General features: G+C 41.1%; 1 pseudogene; it reads left to right on the top strand.

Annotated features, from left to right (window-relative positions):
• The window catches only part of LOC129405924 (interferon-induced very large GTPase 1-like), a 31324-nt pseudogene extending 16929 nt beyond the window's left edge, over positions 1 to 14395 (top strand).
• Positions 14396 to 20767: the final 6372 nt, after the last annotated feature.

Below are 20767 nucleotides of genomic sequence, written 5' to 3'. Positions count from 1 at the left end.
GATGTTCCTGTAGCTTATTGAGGTGTGAGATTGTGTTATTTATTTGCCCTGATTCATTGCTGCAGTGCTATGAATTTCCCAGTTAGTGCCATTTATGCTTCTCCCACAAATTCTGATCGCTAGTATCTTCATTGTCATTTCTACCAAGGAATCTTTTTATTTATTTTTTAATTTCCTATGGTGATCAATGATTACTTATTAGTATGTTGTTTGACATCAGAGTCTCTGATCTTGACTCATTTTTCTGTTTTTAATTTATTTTCAAATTCACAGCACCGTGATCTGAGAGTGTACTTGAGATGATTGACTTACTCATGTTCTGTGCTTCAGCACATGGTCTATCCTTGAGAATGATCCATTGTTGGTTGACTAGCCAATGGTGAGAGTGTGGTAGTGATATCTCTTGCTACTCTTGTGTTGCTATCAATATTTTCCTTTAGACCTGAAAGAAATTTACATATATATAAACTTTTGATCATTATGTAATGTCAATCTCTGTCTCTTGTTACCTTTTTTGACACTGAAGTCCATTCTCTCTGATATGAGGATGGACACCCTTAAGTTTTCACCCTATTGTTTTCTTTTTTTCTTTTTGGGCTACATCTGGAGGTGCTCAAGGGGTAACTCCTGACACTGGTCTCAGGATCATACCTAGCAGGACTTGGGGAACCATGCAGTGTGCTAGGCATCAAACCTGGGGTAGCTGCATGCAGTGCAAGTGCCCTCCCACAGTACTATCTCTCAGGCACCTGGTCTATTGTTTTCTTGCAGGGCTTTTTCCTGAGGCTTTCAAATGAGTCTGTGTATGTACATCATGACAGTTCAGGTGAGTCTCCTGTATTGATAACATTGGTAAGTGTGGTAAGATTCCTTACCAATCAAAAGATATTAGTCATCCTGTGTTTTGATAGATAACTTCAGAACATTGACATTTAATGAAATTAATAAAATTAAGGGGTTTAATGCCATATCTTTGTATGGGGTCTGGGCTTTTTGTATATCGACTTAGCTTTCCTTCCTTCCTTCCTTCCTTCCTTCCTTCCTTCCTTCCTTCCTTCCTTCCTTCCTTCCTTCCTTCCTTCCTTCCTTCCTTCCTTCCTTCCTTTCTTCCTTCCTTCCTTCCTTCCTTCCTTCCTTCCTTCCTTCCTTCCTTCCTTTGCTTTTTGGGTCACACCCAGCAATGTGCAGGGATTACTCCTCACTTTGCACTCAGGAATCACTCCTGGCGGTGCTCAGGGGACCATATGGGATGCTGGGAATCGAACCTGGGTTGGCCACGTGCAAAGAAAATGCCCTACCCACTGTGCTATTGCTCTAGCCCCCTCTTCAGCTTTTTATACTAGACAAATTAGTGCATATTGCAGTGCTTCTTCAGTGACTAAGAACTTCTCTAACTATTGTTGGGAAATGAAGTGTTGTATTGTTCCATCAGATCTGAATGATAATCTATCTGTGTGATGTACTCTGTTTGAAAGCCTATTTAATTCATTGTGGTGGATAATCACACAATGCCCTTCTATCTTATAGGACTTTACTTGAAAGATTAACTGTGAATTTCATAGGGATTCTTTTATAGGTAATTTGGGACTTTGGTCTAACTGCTTTCAAGATAGTACCTCTATCTTTAGCTGTTGCCTTCTAAATTACTATGATGTTTGTTTAAGCCTACTCTTATCGGTAACTTATAAATTTTCTGGATTTGGAAATCTAAGTTGTTCTTAAAATTAGGAACGTGTTCTATGATTATTGTCACCAAAATACCTTTCTTTATCTTTATTCTGCTGCGTCTATGGCCTATACATTTGGGTGTTATTTCTCCCTAGCTCCAAGATACCTTTTTAATTTTTTTTCTGTGGAGCGATAGCATAGCGGGTAGGGTGCTTGCCTTGCATGCAGCCGACCTGGGTTCCATTCCTTCGCCCCTCTCGGAGAGCCCGGCAAGCTACCAAGAGTATCTCGCCCACACAGCAGAGCCTGGCAAGCTACCCGTGGCGTATTTGATATGCCAAAAATAGTAACAACAAGTCTCACAATAGAGACATTAATGGTGTCCGCTTGAGCAAATCAATGAGCAATGGGATGACAGTGACAATGACAGTGACTTTTTTTATTTATTTTTTTAATTTTATCACCATGTGGAAAATTACAGAGTTCTCGGGTTTATGACTCAGTTATACCATATTCAAACACCATCCCTTCACCAGTGCCCATATTCCACCACCAAAATCCCCAGTATACCCCCCGCCCCCCACCCCAACTGTATAACTGATGAATTTCACTTCATTTTCTCTTCACCTTGATTACGTTCAATATTTCAACACAAAACTCACTATTGTTGTGGGAGTTATACCCCCAAACAAGATAACCCTAATAAGGAAGCATTTGATAATTAGTTTTCCATTAAAAGATTGTATGTTTTCAGGTTTTAAAAAAGGACGCGCGGCCGCTTACGGCTCAGATGTGTCCCAGTTCCGAATCCTGGAGCCGTGTTAGTTGCTGCGCAGTGTCCCCAGGGCTCCATCTGGAGAAGGTGTGCTGGCGGCACCTCCTCCTTCCGGCCCCCCGGTGTTGCTGGCCCCAATTCGGGTCCAGAGCATTTTCCGGGCCGCGCTGCTCACCAGAATGCCTCTGTTGATTGTGGAAGATGGCGCCGAGGGTGGGTCGAGGGCGTGACTTCCGGCGGCCGGGACCACTTGGAGTTTTGGGCTGGCGCCACCCCACTCCAGTGCCCCCCCGCGGCTCGGATGTGTCCCAGTCCCGAGTCCTGGAGCCGTGTTAGTTGCTGCGCAGTGTCGCCAGGGCTCCATCTGGAGAAGGTGACAGTGACAATTTTGATGGAGTCCCTCTCAAGCTTAGGAGGTCCAGGGACCAATGGCGATTTGTTGTCATGGGTCTTTGATTCAATGCAAAGGCTCAAGGATATAATGCTATGCCAGGCATATTTGGCATGCCCTGGTTTTCTGGAGGCCTTTGGGGCCACACTTGGTGGTGCTAGGAAGTCTCCAGGGCTACATATGGCAATACTCTGGGAACCATGTCTTCCTGAGAATCTAATCTGGCCTAGGTTCTCACTTGAAATGGCTAACCTTTGTTCTATCTCCTAATCCCTTTGTTTTTCTTTCTATTTTCTTCTTTTATTCATTATGAATAGCTTCATGCATCGTGTCTTCTGTTCTGCTGATGCATTCTGCTAATTTTGTTACTTTGCTCATTATACCATCTTTTGTAGTTTTTATTTTTCTCCTATTTGTGGGCAAAGTTCTGATCCCTTGCTGAAATTCTCATCTATTATTTCCTTCAATCCAATAAGCAGATTAATCACTATAATTTTGAAATCCACATTCAGCAGATTAGAGAGATCTGTGCATGGGATTTCCCGAGGGCATTGTCACTGTCCACTGATTCCTCTTTTCTTCATTATTTCTGGAGCTGTACTTGCCTTCATGGGTTATGAGCTGAAAGGAAGTCCTGGGTGAGGAATCAGGTGTGCACCTTACTGATACAAAGTCCAGGCATGATTCATTATCTATCACGGAGGCAATGAGAAGCAGACAAGGCTAAGGGACTGACCGCTGTGCCTTCAGGCAGGCATCGGACTCCAGGAGAGTCCAGGCAACTTTCCTCCCTGTAAAGGTGTTGGAAGGTGTTAGGCAGGCTCTATTGGTGAATTCTAATTATCTTTTGGCAATGTCATGTTTTCTTGATTTTTATTTATTTTTTAATTATTTATGTTTATAAAGTTGTTCGTGACGATTTCCTACATTCAATATTCCAACACCAATCCCACCACCATTATTTCCATTTTTCCCAACCACCGCTCAAGCCTGCCCCCATAGCAGGCCCTAAATAATTAATATTGCTTGTTATGAATAACCTTTGACTGCCACTACCCAACTGCCGCCACGCTCCAGGCTGCTTTCCTCATGCTGGAGCCGAGCCTCACGCATGAGTGAAGTCCCATGGAAGCCAGGTCATGCAGAACTTTGTGACCTTGGACTCTGGGCTTAATGGAATTCGGGAGCAGAGATCCTCTGCCTGCTTCTCCCAGTCTCCGGCAACCCAGGGGTCACACCCATAAGCCACCCTCTGCTGGAGCCAGATAATCTCCTCATTGGACATCCTCCAGAACTCATGGCTGCTTCTCCCAGAAGGGAGCATAAAATGAGGCTCCCATAACTATGTCACAGAACTCCATTCCAGGCTGTTTTCACTTGGGGTGCTCCAGAAGGGGGGCAGGTGAGAGCCCTCCCCACCCCAAGGGACCCAGCCCTTGAAACTGACCACCATTGCCCAACCACTGCCATGCTCCAGGCCACTTCTCACATGCTCAGGCCGATCCTCACATATAAGTGAACATATTCCTGGACACATCGTAAGACACCCCTTACCCATTTTCCATAATTACCACATCATATTTGATGGGGTTCAGACAGTAGGCAACAAATAATAGAGGGAAATATATATATGTGTATATATATATATATATATATATATATCAGAGATCCTGGCAAGCTACCAAGAGTATCCTGCCCACTTGGCAGAGCCTGGCAAGCTACCCGTGGCATACTCAATATGCTAAAGACAGTAACAATAATGGGTCTCATTCCCCTGACCCTCAAAGAGCCTCCAATACAGCAGCATTGGGAAAGAGTAAGGAGAGGCTGCTAAATTCTCAGGCCTGGGACAAATGGGGACCTTACTGGCGCCCGCTCGAGTAAATTGATGAACAACAGGATGACAGTGATACAGTGATCAATAATTCACTAAAATGGTCAAAAAAGGTTTTCTTAGAAGAAACTATGTGAAGATTGTTGTATCTCACTGTGGAGTCATTAAGCCCCTGTATAAGAGATTTCTGACATGTTGTTAAACATTAAGCCTTGGGTGTTAGCATTTTCTTAATTGAGATTGACTACCCTCTACTTTACATCCCATACAATGTGGTGTGCTATATCTGGTATATCAGTGGTGTACAGACATGGCCACATTAGATCTAGGGATTCTAAAGTTTTGAATGGGGTGATATAGCTGGAGTTAAATTTTTAACTGGATGGTGACTTTAGGGTCTGGAAGCATATTTGCTTCTTGTTCTCTTTTGATATTTGAGTCTCTGGATCATGGCTGGTTAATGAATTTATCTGACACCAGAGGTAGTTCATGGGCATACTACCAGGCTCCCAGAAGAACAGAAAAATGGGGCTAGGGAGCCCATTCCCCACTCCACAAGAGCCTGGGGATTTCAGTCAGAAAACCTGCAAACCTAAGTTCTTCAGGATTAGGTTCATCTGGAGCAGTGGAGTCCGGGCTTGAGCATTGCATTGATTGTGGAGTGTGGAGGTTCTCATCTGCCTGGGCTCTGTTTGGGTGGGCGGTTTGTTCACCTGGCCCCTATTAGACTGATGAGTCTCAACCTGACTCAGAGTCTGGAAGCATCTTTAACTTTCTTGATTTTTAATGTCCTTATAATTTTACATTGCTTTCTTTTTCACAATTGTATGAGATACATCATCAAATCTTACTAGATTTCACATGGGTTATGTTGGCACAATTATGTTTGCATATTTCACAAGTACGGTACTAATCCTCTACCCTTTTACTCTCTTTTGTGGAATAATTGTTCAGCTTTAACATTTTCTCTTGGTCCTATAACTGAGCAAATGATGACTGAGACCTTACCCTTTTCTTTTACACGTTGATACAATATTCCAAGTATGTAATTTCACCCTTTCCCTGGTGAAATTACATACTTAATATCTGGTTTTGTTATTACTCAACCAAATTACCTCACACTACTGATGTTGAAGGAAATATTGAAGGAAATAAATATAGAGGAGGGGGAGTAAGGCTTAGCATTCAGTGTATTAATGTTTCCAAGGACTAAGTGTGAAGGCATCAACATGAGAGTCTCCTAGAGTTTCATGGGAGGACTTCCTGCTGATGTAGTAAGCAGAGTCAAAAGAAAACACTGCCTTTAAGGTGAAGGGATGGGTTCTCGAACTTTGTACGGGGGGAAACATGAGCACAAAAATGTATAAATCTGTAACTGTACCCTCACGATGATTCACTAATTAAGAATTTAAAAAAATTTAAATAAAAAAAAAGAAAACACTGTCTTTAATAGCCTGTGATACCTATTTGGTGTTTGGATATTCTTATATGTATTCTGGTCTTAATTGTTCCCTTCTCTTAGTCATGAAGATTCTGATTCAAAATTCTGGGATGGGTAGAAGATAAATGTACTCCTCCAGCTATGTCGTACACAACTGGTCACCATGTTCTCAGTCAACATTCTCATTTTTCTTGATAGGGAAGGCGATAACCATCAAATAATTCAGCACCATAGAACCCAACAAAATTCATGCTGGAACTCCACTCAAGAAGACTGGAATTTTGCAAATTCACTTTCATCTGTGGCTTGCTGTACAGGTCAGAAATATGAGTTTTGTTTCCCAAACAGAACAAGAGAGAGTAGTTTGGTTTGGGCTTATTCACTGTGTTTATCTATTTCTATTACCCTTGTAGACCTATTCAGCTTTTTATAAATGCACATCTTGGAAAGATTCCTTCAGTCCCTTAGCATAAGATCCCACAACTCCAAAAGAACCACTTGTAGGAGGAGGAATGCCAGCAGAGCTGTTTAATGAAACTGGGCAACACTATAATATTGATAGTCCAGTATGAATTTATGTGCTCCAGAGAAAATAAACATCATGAAACCTCCTGGGAAGTCACAAAGCAACAGAATGGGAGCCAGTTAACAAAATTCTATATAACAGAATACAGGGAAGGACATAGATTGTATTCCTCTGGTTTGAAAATCAGTATAGGCCTTTGAAACTCATACATATGCTCCTTCATTTCTAATCCTCAGTTTAACAATCTCCATGAAATTAGTCTGTATATCACAAACAGTGTTACTACATTCTACTCGGCAATTAATGTTGAGAATAACAATACCCACAAGGTGCCCAGCAGGAAGTAGAATTTTAACAGTATTAATAAAATATCTTGAAAGTGAAAAGATTAGAAAATCTAGTCAAATCAAATTTTAGTACACTATACTCTAGGTCATATTGATGATACATTCCAATGTCATGACTCAGAGTAACTATTATTTTTTTCTGCAGTCTTGGCCCAGTAGAGACAACCCCTGGTGTGGCCAGCTCAAAGGTGAAAAAAAGAAAGAACTCTAAAAAGTACTGAAGAAAACATTGGTTGCCCAAGAATCACCAACTCCTGAACGTTTTCCCATGTTTTACAACAGCTAGAAGAAAAAGATCTTAAGCAGCTGAAATCTCACCTGACAACAATGCCAGGAGAAAGTGCTCTGGGGAAGTCATTTAACATGTCTCAGTCAAGGAGCCTTTCAGATTTACAGGAATCTCAGAAAAAATCTTCAGAGGAAAAGAAGAAGCAGGCAGAGCAGATACTAAAGGAGTTAAGAGACATGCTGACTGAAGGGAGGCAAGGACAGGAAGAGGCAGTAAGGAGAAAAGAGGAAGAACTGAGGCAAGCAATGGAGATCCCCATTGAGATTTGGCCATCCCTGGAAAAATCACTTAAAGAAGTCATAGAAAACATGCTGAAACAACTCAACTCCACAGAGCAGACACTGCCCCAAACCCAAAACCTCCCAGCTAAAGAGTTGGTGAGCTTGGCGTCTGGAGGGTTGGCCCTGCAGGGAATTTATAAAACTCCCTTCCAAAGTGACCTGCTACAAAGGAGAGAGGAGCTACTCAGTGTCCCCAAAGAATTCTCATTCTTTGGGCCTGAGCAGGGCACACGTATGGAAACAAAGGAATTTACATCTTCTCAAGAAGAATCCATCTTCACACAGAAAATAGAAAAGCTGGGATTCAGTGCCTCTACCATAGGCAAAGGCAGTGGCTGGGGATGTAGTTTGGAAGCTGGAATGGATCACAGCCAACATTCAGAATCCACGGAAACCAAGCAGTTGCATTCTGAGCACTCTTATTTCTGCTCCACCAAGTTCATGTATGTCCCACTGGTCTCCTGCCACTTTCCCCGTGATCAACTCCAGCTCTCCAAGGCAGCTCTTCAGGAATTGAAGTGCATTGAAAACCTTCTCAGTCACCTGGCAGGCCCAGACAGAGTCCATGTTCTGAGGGGCAGGACTGAAAATTTCTTCCAGAGGTTTGGATCTCATGCAAATGAAGGTCCTCTAGACCTGGGAGGAATCTACTGGTGGAAGGCCGTTTCGCAGGGTTTCCAAAGTGAGGAGTTGATGAAAGTAAAACAGCAGTCAGGAGAAATGCTAAATGCCTACATAAGAGGCAGCTACGGTGGCTTTGGCATGACTGCTGCTGCAGGAGGAGATGTGTCATCCTCTCATTCTGACGCATCCTCTCAGAATACAGTCTCCAAAAACCTCAAAACAAGGGTACAATTATCTATAACCCAGACAGGTGGCCCACTAGAAACAAATAGCCTTATTCAGTGGAAATCTGGCCTCATTGCCAGTAATCAGACCTGGTGTGTCATTGACAGGGGGCTTCAATTGGTACCCATTTGGGAAATCATTCTGTCCAACCATAAAAATGATTTTACGGATAATTTTCAGGTAGCTACGTGCCTGATAGAGAACTATAACCACTTGACTGGACTTACTGCCCAGATCCAAGCAGGAGAAGATTTGCTGAGTGCTCAAAAGGAGGCTAGGGAGTTCCTAGAGACTGTGAAATCCTGGGAGGTATCTGACCCAGAAGAGCAACTTAAGCAACTGATAGATTTCATGCAACTGTTGTCTAGAAGAGAGAAAGGATACATCTGCTGGATTAGCATGTGCCTTGCAGATTGGAGTCTGCAGAATTTTCTGGTAAATACTGTCAATTTGTGCAAAAATTCTTCCACTAACAACAATCAATTCATTAAGTCTCAGTTGCGCAGCCTACTGGATCCTCATATCTACAGTGTGAAAAACTTTCCCCAGAAACATTCCATAATGAAGTGGCTCTTCCAATCAGAATCAGAACAAGAGGATATCAATATCACTCAATTTTCTGAGTTAATAAAAGTCCTAAAAAAAACCCAAAGTGGTCTCATGGAAGAAGAAGCCAAATCAAAGTCCCCAGAAGAAGTGGAGGAAGCTCAAAGACAGGCCACTTATAAAGTCAGTGTGTCCCTTGGCTGCATCTTGAATCACCTCCAAGAAACACAGCAGCCAGACACACAGCTCTTGCTGCTTTCCATTGCAGTTTGTGTAGGATATAATGTGGTTAACAATACTTTTCAGCATCTTCTGGGGAGTGAGGAATTATCTTTTGTACTGAATGAAATGCAAGTTGCCCATAATAAACACCAGGAGCTCCAAAATATTTGCAACTACAGGGCTCAGGCTTTCCTGGTGCTAACAGGTTTGACAGCTACTTTTGCAGTCACAGCTGTTTCTCCAGAAGAGAAATCACAACGGTTGGCACTGATTAGAGAGTACATTGGACATGTGTTGACTGCAGAAGTTGCCCATGTCCTTAACAACTTTGTGATGTATGATTGGGAAAACCTAGAGAAAGACTTGAGATTGCTTATAAATGGAGACTGTGCTGCCACCATGTCTTCAGTGAATATGGATGATGTGAGGAAAGACTTACAGAGTCTCCTCTATGAAAAGAAGCCATCCAATGAAACAGATAACACTGACAAGTATGTGTTCGAGGTCCACAAAAATAGAATTCTTCTAGAATTACTCCAGCGTCTAGGCCTAACAGATAAGTTTCCCCAAAAGATGACCAGGGCTGATTTCCATTTGATCTACAAGATGTCTGTGCACAATAACAAACCCAGCAATGAACAGGAACTCCCCTTTCATTTTTTGCAGAAGTTACTAATGCTAGATTATGGACTGAGATACCTGGTTTGTGACAATGACCAAGAAATAGAGAGTCAAATCTCTTCAGGCACATTAAATCATGGCAATGAGACTTTTGATCCCTTTGAAGATGATTTTGAAGACAGTGACAATGCCATTTCAGCAACCACTCCCAGATCCAATATCCACCCAATGGACATTCAGATGTCAATTCTTCACTGTGCAGACGATTTTGCCAGACAGTATATTTTGGGAAAACTCTCTATTTGTCAATTTGCCCTCCCCCTTCTTGTACCCAATCCCTGCAATTCCCAGATTGAATTTTATCTTTGGTCTCTCAGTCAAATTAGGAAAAGCTGGCAGCAAAGAAAGAAATCACCAAATGAGAACAACAATTTCAATAATAAGCAGATGTGTCAAGTTTCCACTTCCATTGTATCTTTTATTAGAGTTGGAAATGGCTTTTCTGCTTCCAAATCTCAGATCATGAACTGTCTTCTCAGTCAACAGAAACATGATATCTTTTTTCACCGACATTGCAAAGGGAGCAGCAAAGACTGTCTCTTGATGGGGGGCGTGGTAGAAATCTGCTGGTTCTGTCCTGGTGGGCAAGAAGAGGACAGGTTTGACAGCTGCATAACCTTTGCCAATCTTCATGGAAATGCAAAAGAATATCAACAGCAGCTCACATTCCTACAAGAAGTCTCTTCTGTCCTTGTGATTCTTATGGCAATTTCTGATGACAATGAAGAAAACCGAAACTGTGTTCATCACCTGTGTCAGTCATCAAAACCTATCATCTTGTTATATGATGATAAAGAAAATATGGCCAAGATTTCTGGCCAAAGAGTGAAAATTGGTATCAAAAATAGAAACGAAGCAGAATTAGCAAAGGAACTCACAACTACTATTAAAAACTTGTTAAACTACTCTCACTCCCCTCACAGTTTAGAAGACTGTGCCCTTATTGCTCGTAAACAAGGATTCTTTATTGATGAAGACCAGAGAGACTGCAAAGAAGCCAAAGAAAAGGCAGGGTTTTTATTGAGCCTTCTAGAAGAAATCGAAATAACTCAGATTAAGGAATGTTTACTACCCCTTCAGGGACAACTGTGGCATGATTGGTGCAAAAGAGACAAAGAACTCTATCATCTGACAGAAAAGGGGAATCAAAGCATTGAACAACACAAGAGTGAGACAGAGACAGAGAAACGAAAAATTAGGCAGAAACAATTGCAAAAGGCTTTCCCACTCAACCGTTTAATGAAAGAATTCCTTAAATTATTAGGACTTTCAGAAACTCACACCAGATTATACTTCTTGCAATGGCTGACTGTGTTTTTGGACAAACTAACTGCACCATACCTGGAAACCCTTAATGCAAAGAAAAAGAGCTTGTGGTCTGAAGTACAAACGGAAAAGCAGAAGTCATCCAAGAGTAATGTCCGGAAATACTTAGAAAATGATGTCAAAGCAATCTCCCAAAAGATTAATGACTGTAGCTTGGGAATTGAGCATATTCTCAGGGAAGTTGGTCAAATCTATGAGGTTCTAGAAGAGAGTTCCTTCTTCAAAACTATGGAGACACTTTACCTCTCCCTGCCACAGATCGCTGCAGAGTTGATGATATCTGGGGTTCCCATTGAGTTGATGGATGGGGAAGCTTCCTACGTGCCTCTAAAGTGGGTGGCAGCTGTTTTCGATAAGGTCATTGAGAAACTTGGAGAGAAAAGGCTGTTTGTTCTCTCTACCCTAGGTATACAGAGTTCAGGAAAATCCACCCTCCTCAATGCTCTTTTTGGCCTACAGTTCACTGTCAGTGCTGGGAGGTGCACCCAGGGAGCCTGCATGCAACTCCTAAAGGTGGAGGAGACATTTGGAGAAGAACTCGGATTTGATTATTTACTTGTCGTGGACACAGAAGGACTTCGGGCCCCAGAACTAAGCAACAAATCTCAACATCATGACAACGAGTTGGCGACTTTTGTCATTGGACTTGCCAACTTGACTCTGATCAATATTTTTGGGGAAAACCCATCAGAAATGCAAGATATTCTACAAATAACTGTGCAAGCTTTTCTGAGGATGAAAAAAGTGAAAATCTCTCCAAGTTGTCTATTTGTTCATCAAAATGTAGGGGAAGTTACAGCTGCAGATCAAACCATGGAAGGACGAAGGAGGTTTGAGCAGAGACTAGATGAAATGGCAGCTGCAGCAGCTGAACAAGAGCAGTGTTTGGATATCTCCTGCTTTAGTGATGTCATTAAGTTTGATGTCAGCACTCAAGTCCACTATTTTGCCCATCTCTGGGATGGCAATCCCCCAATGGCCCCTCCTAATCCTCGCTACAGTCACAATGTTCAAGAACTCAAGTATCAGATTCTCAAAACCGCCAAACAGCAATCCAGGAGAAGCATCATGAAGATATCAGATGTAAAAATGAGAGTTCAAGATCTGTGGAGAGCCCTGTTGAGTGAGAACTTTATTTTCAGCTTTAGGAACACCCAAGAAGTCCTGGCCATGAGCAAACTGGAAACCATGTATAACTGCTGGAATTGGGACTTAAGGCGACATATACTAGGCTTGCATGACCAGCTCATGAACCAGATTCAGAATGGAAAATTACAGACTCTTGGAGAAAGCATGCTTGAGTCTCAAGTTTCAAAACATTATGATGACATCAAGCAGAAAATGGAAAAATATTTTAAGGATGATCCAGACAGTGAAATTCTGATTCAGTGGAAAGTAAGCTTTGAAAGTAAGCTAAAACTTTTGAAAGATGCCCTCATTTCAGATGTCCAAAAAAAAGTCAAAGAAATGGCTACTTTTAAAAGAAATCAAGAAAAGTTGGGTAGCAAATTGTCAACTTATGAAAAGGAAATAGTGAAAAAAAGTCAACAGTTGGCCTTAACTGTCAAGGGCCGAGAGTTAAGTACTGAAGAACTGTATCTAAGATTTGATCAACTTTGGAAAACCTGGATCTATGATGTAACATCAAAGCAGCATCCTATTAAAGAGCCTGATATTGATAAGGATTCTGAAGATATCCTTCTTCATTACTTCAACAAAGAGAATAACATAGTGGAGATCATTAAGAATTATTGTGGAGAAAGTTTTCAAATCCAATATGACACGCATGTCCAAATGAAGAAGAAATATTTCAATATGAAGACTCTGAAATTAGAGGCCCAAGATGAAGAATCCATAAGTATGACTACTGCACGCATAGTCTCAAGATTTAATGAAACTCTTGACAGAGTTCAGAAGCAGCACCATGACTACAATTCCTATTATTTCCATGAAATTCTGAGAGTAATAGATGAGGAGGTGAAATCTGTATCCACCCACGAAAGATACACTTTTAAAACTGAATATAAAATTGATTTGGCTTTGAGTTTATTTAAAAAGGCCTCAGAGACTTTTAAGGAGATACACAGGGCATTCAAAGAAGCAAATGATCCTGTAAACTATCTGGAAAGAAAGAAAGATGAGTTCTTTATGAGTTTTAAGATATCTTGCGAAGGAGCAACCAACATCAAAACGTCTGTTGATTTTCTGTGGAGCAAACTCATTCCTGCTGTCTCTACAACCTTGTGGAGAAGAGTGGCTCGTCAGATGGTTGGGCACATTCAAGGAACCTGCCCTGAATTCAATGCTAACAGGTCTAACCTGGAGAAACATATCCTCATCTCTCTGGCAGAAGAAGAAAACTTTGATAGTTACTGGAAATATCTACATGATCCACGATCCTTCATTAAAAGTTTCATTGTGAGTCAAGTTCAAAAATATTACTCAGGTGAAGGAAGTGAAAAAATGAAGTCAAGTTTGAAACAAAATTTAGATGACATCAAGGAAATCATCCGCTCAGCCATTTATGATTCCATAGAAATTGCTAAAGATAGAAACAGCAATGAGACCGCATCAGAGTGGTTGAATTTGTTCTGTGATAGTCTAGGGAGTGACTTCGCCTTTCCAAGAAAAGACCTGATAAGCATTGAACACCAAGAGATAAAAGATCTTGCTTTTCTCAAAGATGCCATGAGTGGTGCTTTGGATCCCGCAATGGAGTACTTGGAACAAAAATGCTTAAGTACTAATAAGGAGAATGTGCTGTCTGAAATCAGTGACATTCTTTCTGAACTTCTCTGTGGCTGCTGGGAACAGTGTCCCTTCTGTGGAGCAATTTGTACGAACACAATCCCTACACATGATGGAGACCACAGTGTTCCCTTCCATCGTCCAGAGGCTCTCTGTGGGTGGAAATGGCGTAAAACAGACCACTTTTCCCTTGAATTCTGTACTACATCAGTAGCAAGTGACTGTTACTTTCGTGTGGATGATAAAAGAAAATTTCCATATAAGTCCTATCGAGATGCAGGAGGGGTTTATGCCACATGGAGCATCACTCCAGACTTGTCCACCCAGCCATACTGGAAATGGTTTGTCTGTCACTTCAGATCTAAGCTAGAAGAAAAATACAAGTTAAAATTTGAAGGTTTGGGCCAAATTCCTGATACATGGCACAGCATCACAAAACAGAATGTGCTTGATGATTTGAGAAAACAATAATACCACAGAATCACACACAAAAAAAACTTTTAGTATTATAATGTACAATAATCAAGCAGTTCTCATTATCAATCTCTATTATCTTCACGTAAAAACCAGAAAAATCGCATCGCATTCCAAGAGCTGAATATTACCTTTTAAATCACTGCTTTTCCATTTTAACTCAATTCATAGTACAAAAATGAATTACTAAAAACATAAACATGGCAAAATACTTTTGAATAGGTTCCTCACATGTCAAACTATTGTTCTACAAGGCATATTAATTTTAACACACCTAATGTTATAAAAATTTTCAGAGCAAGCAATTTTAAAACTATTAATAAAAATAAGTACAGATTGCCATAAAATTAAAAAATTTATTTATGTTTATATCAAAAAAGCATACAGATTTGCTTGACATTGCAATTTAACTTTTCGCTTTAATTTTGTTTTCACATTTGAAAAGCTGCTACACCTATATTTAAAAGTCCACAATAAACTCATGATTCTGAAAAATAAAGTGCAGTGTTATTTAGAAAATATTTTAAAAGAAAGTAGAGTGCTACTTACAAACCATCTGTCCTGGAGGGTGTGGTGCTGCCAGCAGGTCAACCTGTATGCAAGGGCGAGTGGGTGAGCAGTCTGATGGTGCCTTCAGTTTTCCTGGTACCCCAAAATTGCCGCTGTGCCTCTGACTGACGCAAACCACTAGGGCCAATTTTCTCGAGCAATTAAATGACCAAGATAGGTATGTGGAAGTCATGACTACAAACCACCTCTGGCTCAGCTATACAGATCATTTATAGGTCTTATTTCAGAGACCCATAAATAAATCACAAAAGAAATAAGAGCTGCAGTTAATCCTAGACCCACACAAGGCTGAACACAGCAGGGTAAATCACAACGGGGGGTAGGGGGAATCACAGCCCCTGACAACTGCTTGCTCCCACATTCAAAAATCACCACTTCTTTATATTTCTGGAAGCACCATCAGTCACCCCCATCAACTTACTTCAGCACCGCCATGTAAACTCTCCTACCAGCCCTGCTTCAGAGACCTATAAATAAGTCTCAAAAGGGATCAGAAGCCGTAGTTGATCTTGGACCTGTGCAAGGCTGAACAAACCAGGGTAAATCACAAGGGGCAGGTCAGCCTGGTGCCAATACAAGCAGAGCCCCTGGCAGCCACTTGATTACCCAATCCAAAATTGCCACGATGCCCCATCTGGATTTCACCATCTCGAGACAGATCTCACTGAGATATAATCTGCTGAAAATTCAGGTACGCAGGGTTTGTGCCTGAGATCTGCAGATTTTCTCTGGGTCGGGATGAACTACCTCCCCACACCTCCCTCTACTTCTATAAGCCCTGACAGTCACATCCACGCTCCAAAGCTGTCACTCAGTTAAAAAAGCTACTCCAGCCTCACTTCTTGATAAAAATACTGAATGCTCTGAACAAACACAATGCCCTCCTTATACCTATATTGCAAAACATAAGGCACAAAAGAAGAGAGAAAAAGAAGAAAGCTGACTGCCAGAGAAGCATGCTGGTGCAGTGAGGGTATTGGGAGATGGTGGGGAAAAAAACAGGGGACATTAGTGGTGGGAAATGTATACTGGTGGAGGGATGGGTGGTGAATCATTGTATGACTGAAACCCAATTATGAACAGCTTTGTAATGGTCTATCTTACGGATATTCAATTTTGTTAGGACACGGATTGAGATCTCCCTACCAACAAAGAGACTCCAGAGACTGCTAACAGCAAGCAGGGTTTATTGTAAGACTGACCAGCCAGGGTCCAGCTGCCTACACAGACATGCAGATCCAGCAGGTTGGGCAAGACCCCGAGCTTCTCCAAAGGAAATCTTATATAGGCCTTCCTCGGCCGTTACAGCAGAACCCGCGCATTTCTTAGCCAGTAGATTTGTAATGATACATATTTTCTTAACCAATCCATTTAGAAGGACATCACTCCTTGGCCTATAGTTTTAGAGATCAGCATTTGCATCAATGTTCAGGAATGTCCTGGTTTTTAGGGCAGTCAGGGGTCTTGTGACATCTGGTTATCTGTTCTGACCACCACCCTTCTCATGACTTGCAACTCAGGGTTCCTGTATCCGAGTTCCTTGCTCAGGGGCAGAAAAACCAGTTGTTTTGCGATGCCTAAATTAATTCCTACGATCTGTCCTGGGCCAATTCCTCACAAATTTAAACATTTTTTTCATCATCAGTTCTAAGAAAGAATGATATAGGATATAGACCTGGATACATTTACATCAATTCAGCAAATATTAAACAAATAGAGAAACCCATTCTTCTTGTCTAGTACTTGTTCTTATCTAATGATCACCCTCTACCCCACTAGTGTATTGTAGTTACTTTCGAATGATTGAAAATATATTTCCACAAGAATTTTGATATATAAAGCCTATGCCATGCAAATATATGAGGAAGACTGGCTATTAAAACAAAATTTATATCAGCAAGTATTCTGTGAATCATAGTAGCACTGTAGCACTGTCATCCCATTTGTTCCTCGAATTGCTCGAATGGGCACCAGTAACATCTCCATTGTGAGACTTGTTACTGTTTTTGGCATATCAAATATGCCCTGCGTAGCTTACCAGGGTCTGCCATGTGGGCAAGATACTCTTGGTAGCTTGCTGAGTTCTCTGAGAGGGGTGGAGGAATCAAACCTGGGTTGACCGCGTGCAAGGCAAACACCCTACCCGCTGTGCTAGTGCTCCAGCCCTTAAATCACAGTACAGAAACTTATTTTTTTTGAATGATTTCTTCTGAACTGAGTGCTAAAAGTAGGTAAAGGAACAAACATAATAAACTTTCAGTATCTGTAATGCAAATTATTATGTTAAAAAGGAGAGGCATGGGGGGAAATTCCTGCCATATAGGCAGGCTGGTGTGGTTGGGGAAGAGGGAAACTGAGAATATTGGTAGTGGGAAATGTACACCGGTGGAGTACATTTGGTGTGGGAACATCATAGAATTGAAACCCAATCATGAACAACCTTGTAAGTGTGTATGTCATGGTGACCTAATTAAAAAAATATTAAAACACAGTATGAGACTAATATCCATAGACAGAAGAAAGAGTAGCCAGGAGGATGGGTCCATGGATAAAGAAGTAACCAATAGGACAATAATAGTTGGAAATGATCACTCAGGACAAGAACTGTATGCTGAAAAAGAGTAAAAAGTCGTACACAATAACCTTTAAGTACCTGAGTTACAGCGCATAATGGCCAAAAGAGTGGGGAGGGACAGAAGGAGTGAGAGACAGACAGACAGAAAGAAAGAGAGAGAGAGACAGACAGACAGAGACAGAGAGAGAAAAAGAGAGACAGACCGACCGACAGACGGACAGACAGACAGACAGACAGACAGACAAAGAGAAAGTGCCTGACATAGAGGCAAGGGGAGGGAGCTGGGAAGGAAACTGGGGACACTGGTCATGAGAAACATACACTGGTGAAGGAACAGGTGTTGAAACAGTGGTTTGAGATTTTTTTTTCTTTTTCGGTCACACAAAGAGATGCTCAGGATTACTCCTGGTTCTACACTCAGGAATCACTCCTGGCAGTGCTCAGGGAACCATTTGGGATGCCAGGGACTGAACCGCAGTCATCCATGTAAAAGGCAAATGCTAACCCGCTGCACTCCAACCCATATAGGCAGGCTTTCTTCATATTTTATGCACTTACTAAGATTTATTGTTACACTACCTTCCTAGTGAGGATATAGTCTAAGTTTTTTAGTACATGGTTATCAAGTGTTGGAACATCGTATGACTGAAACCCAATCATAAACTACTTTATAACTCATATATCTCATGAAGATTCAATATTTTGAAGAAAAAAATCCTTTGCCAAGTTTTTTTTTCACTTCCTTCCCTTTGTCTGTTGGTATCCTGTTTTTTAAATTAGTCTCAGATGGGTTTTGTAGGGTACTTTTTAAAATTAATTTACTATAATTTGGATATTTATTAAGTTGAACATGAGTTAAACTAATTATTTTTCTCACCCATTCTCTACCTTATTTCGCTTAATATAATCACCTAAAAGTATGTGAGGCTTCAGAGCTTGGAATTTAGGGCTGGCTTTACTGACTTTATGTTCGTGATCAATGAGCTACAGGTGACCTTAGGACTCTCATCTAGCATTCTTATTAAGTTGGGCTCCAAGTTACTTGCCTTCAACTGAATCAACTTGCTTTAGCATTCCTGGTAAAGTGTTCTGCTAACAACAATTTTATTTGTCTGTAAATACATTTTGCCTTCATTTTTATAAGAGGTTTGCTGCTTATAATCTTTTTAGTGTGTTTCATTTCTTGTTGTTGCAGTGCTTGGGGCTTACTCCTGGCTCTGTACTCAGGCATTCTTAAAACAGAAACTGTGCACTGTCCACCGACTTTTGCTAATTTGAGGTGTCCTTGGTGTCCCTGGGTGTCCTAAAACTCCCTTTGCAACCCTGCGGGATACATTGTGGGGCATAGTTGTGAGCAACTTGGGTGAGGATCTAGACATTGAGACTTGACAGGCATCGGAGGAGTGGTAAGGCAGCCTCTCCTTGCTTGGTGAAGGGTTTGGCCAAGGGTTCCAGAACCAGAAAGGTCCTTGAAGGCATAAAACTTTCTGAGGAACTCTGGCCTAAGCAGATGATATCATGAGGTTAGATTTTGCTCAAGAGGTCAAATCAAGACCTCCTAGGTGGCCCGGCCTGCTGTCAATTTTCTACTTGTTCCTACTTTAAACCCATTGTACCCACCTTTTAAGGTCTCTTGAGTTTCACCTTCAATAGCCTTCTATCTCTCTCCATTACAATCAGAACTTTTTAAAAATAATAGTAGTTTATTACCTCTCCTCACCAAGTTGTTCCCTTGTTAATAGTTTGTCTTTATTTTATTTTATTTTTGCAGTGACCCTAGAATATCTTCCAATGTACTTTCTTTGAAAGATTCCAGTGTCCTACAAATTTCTATCCTGATCTCAGATTATATTATGGGAGTCTTTTTGCTTTTTAGTCTGGATTTCAAAAAGTATCACTTCTATTTTAACAATTCTCAGTAAGTTCAATCTTTTTAATAACTTCCTCAGAGAAAGTACATTGATTAAATCCTCACATATTCTGGATTCTCTGCCTGATTCTCAACTTTTTTTTGAATAAATTGTTTCAAAGCAGCATACCCCTACAATTTAATCTATGTGTTATGACAGTCTAAAACTAGTTTGTAGTCAATCCTGTGAGAGTGAAATTCAAGAAAAAGATTGGTGGTAAGAGCTAACAGGGGTAGTTTAGAATTTTGATTGTTTTCCAAAATAATAAATTAGGTGTCTACCTAATTATCTCCAGAAAAAAATGCTCTTTTGCTTTTATGTGAGCAGAAATAATGAAATGTTCTCTTCATTGTGGACTCCTCAATAAGACTGTATACGCCCAGGTTAGTTAATCCTGTCCATTTGTTCATTTGCACCATTTTATCTAGAGGGAACTTCTTTTTTTTTAATTTTATAATTTTTATTTTTTCAAACTTATGAACTTTCGTGTTTGTATTTGGTTTACATCCTTCCACCAGTGCCCATTCTCCTCCACCAATTTTCCCAGTATCCCTCCCACCACCCCACCCCAACCCCTACCACACCACCCTGCCTCTGTGAGAGGGCATTCCCTTTTGTTCTCTCTCCTGTTGGACGTTGTAGTTTGCAATAGAGGTATTGCGTGGTCATCATGTTCGATCTATAGTCCACTTTTGGTACGCGGCTTTCAGTCCGAGTGGGTCCTCCCAATATTCTCTACTAGGTTTTCCCTTCTCTGTCTCTGCTTCCTTTCCCCCCAGCATATGAGGCCAGTTTTCAAGCTGTGGGGCAGACCTCTTGGTTCTAATCTCTACTAATCTTGGGTGTTAGTGTCTAATTCTGCTACTTTATATTCCACATATGAGTGCAATCTTTCTATGTCTGTCTCTTTCTTTCTGACTCATTTTATTCAGCATGACACTCTCCATGTTGATCCACTTATAGGCAAATTTCATGACTTCATCTTTTCTAACAGCTGCATAGTATTCCATTGTGTAGATGTACCAAAGTTTCTTATAACCAGTCAACTGTTTTTGGGCACTCTGGTTTTTGCCAGATCGTGGCTACTGTAAATAGTGCTACAATGAACATAGAAATGCACATGTCATTTCTACTATACCTTTTTGCCTCTCCAGGTTATATTCCCAGGAGTGGTATTGCTGGGTCAAATGGGAGCTCAATTTCTAGTTTTGTGAGAATAGTCCATATTGTTTTCCAAAAGGGCTGAGCCAGTTGGCATTCCCACCAGCAGTGAAGGAGAGTCCCTTTCTCCCCACATCCACGCCAACACTGTCT

This window comes from Sorex araneus, chromosome 6, assembly GCF_027595985.1.
Source record: "Sorex araneus isolate mSorAra2 chromosome 6, mSorAra2.pri, whole genome shotgun sequence".
Classification (NCBI taxonomy): domain Eukaryota; kingdom Metazoa; phylum Chordata; class Mammalia; order Eulipotyphla; family Soricidae; genus Sorex; species Sorex araneus.
Note: the sequence above shows the minus strand (reverse complement) of the source record. Positions and strands in the feature narration are given on the sequence as shown.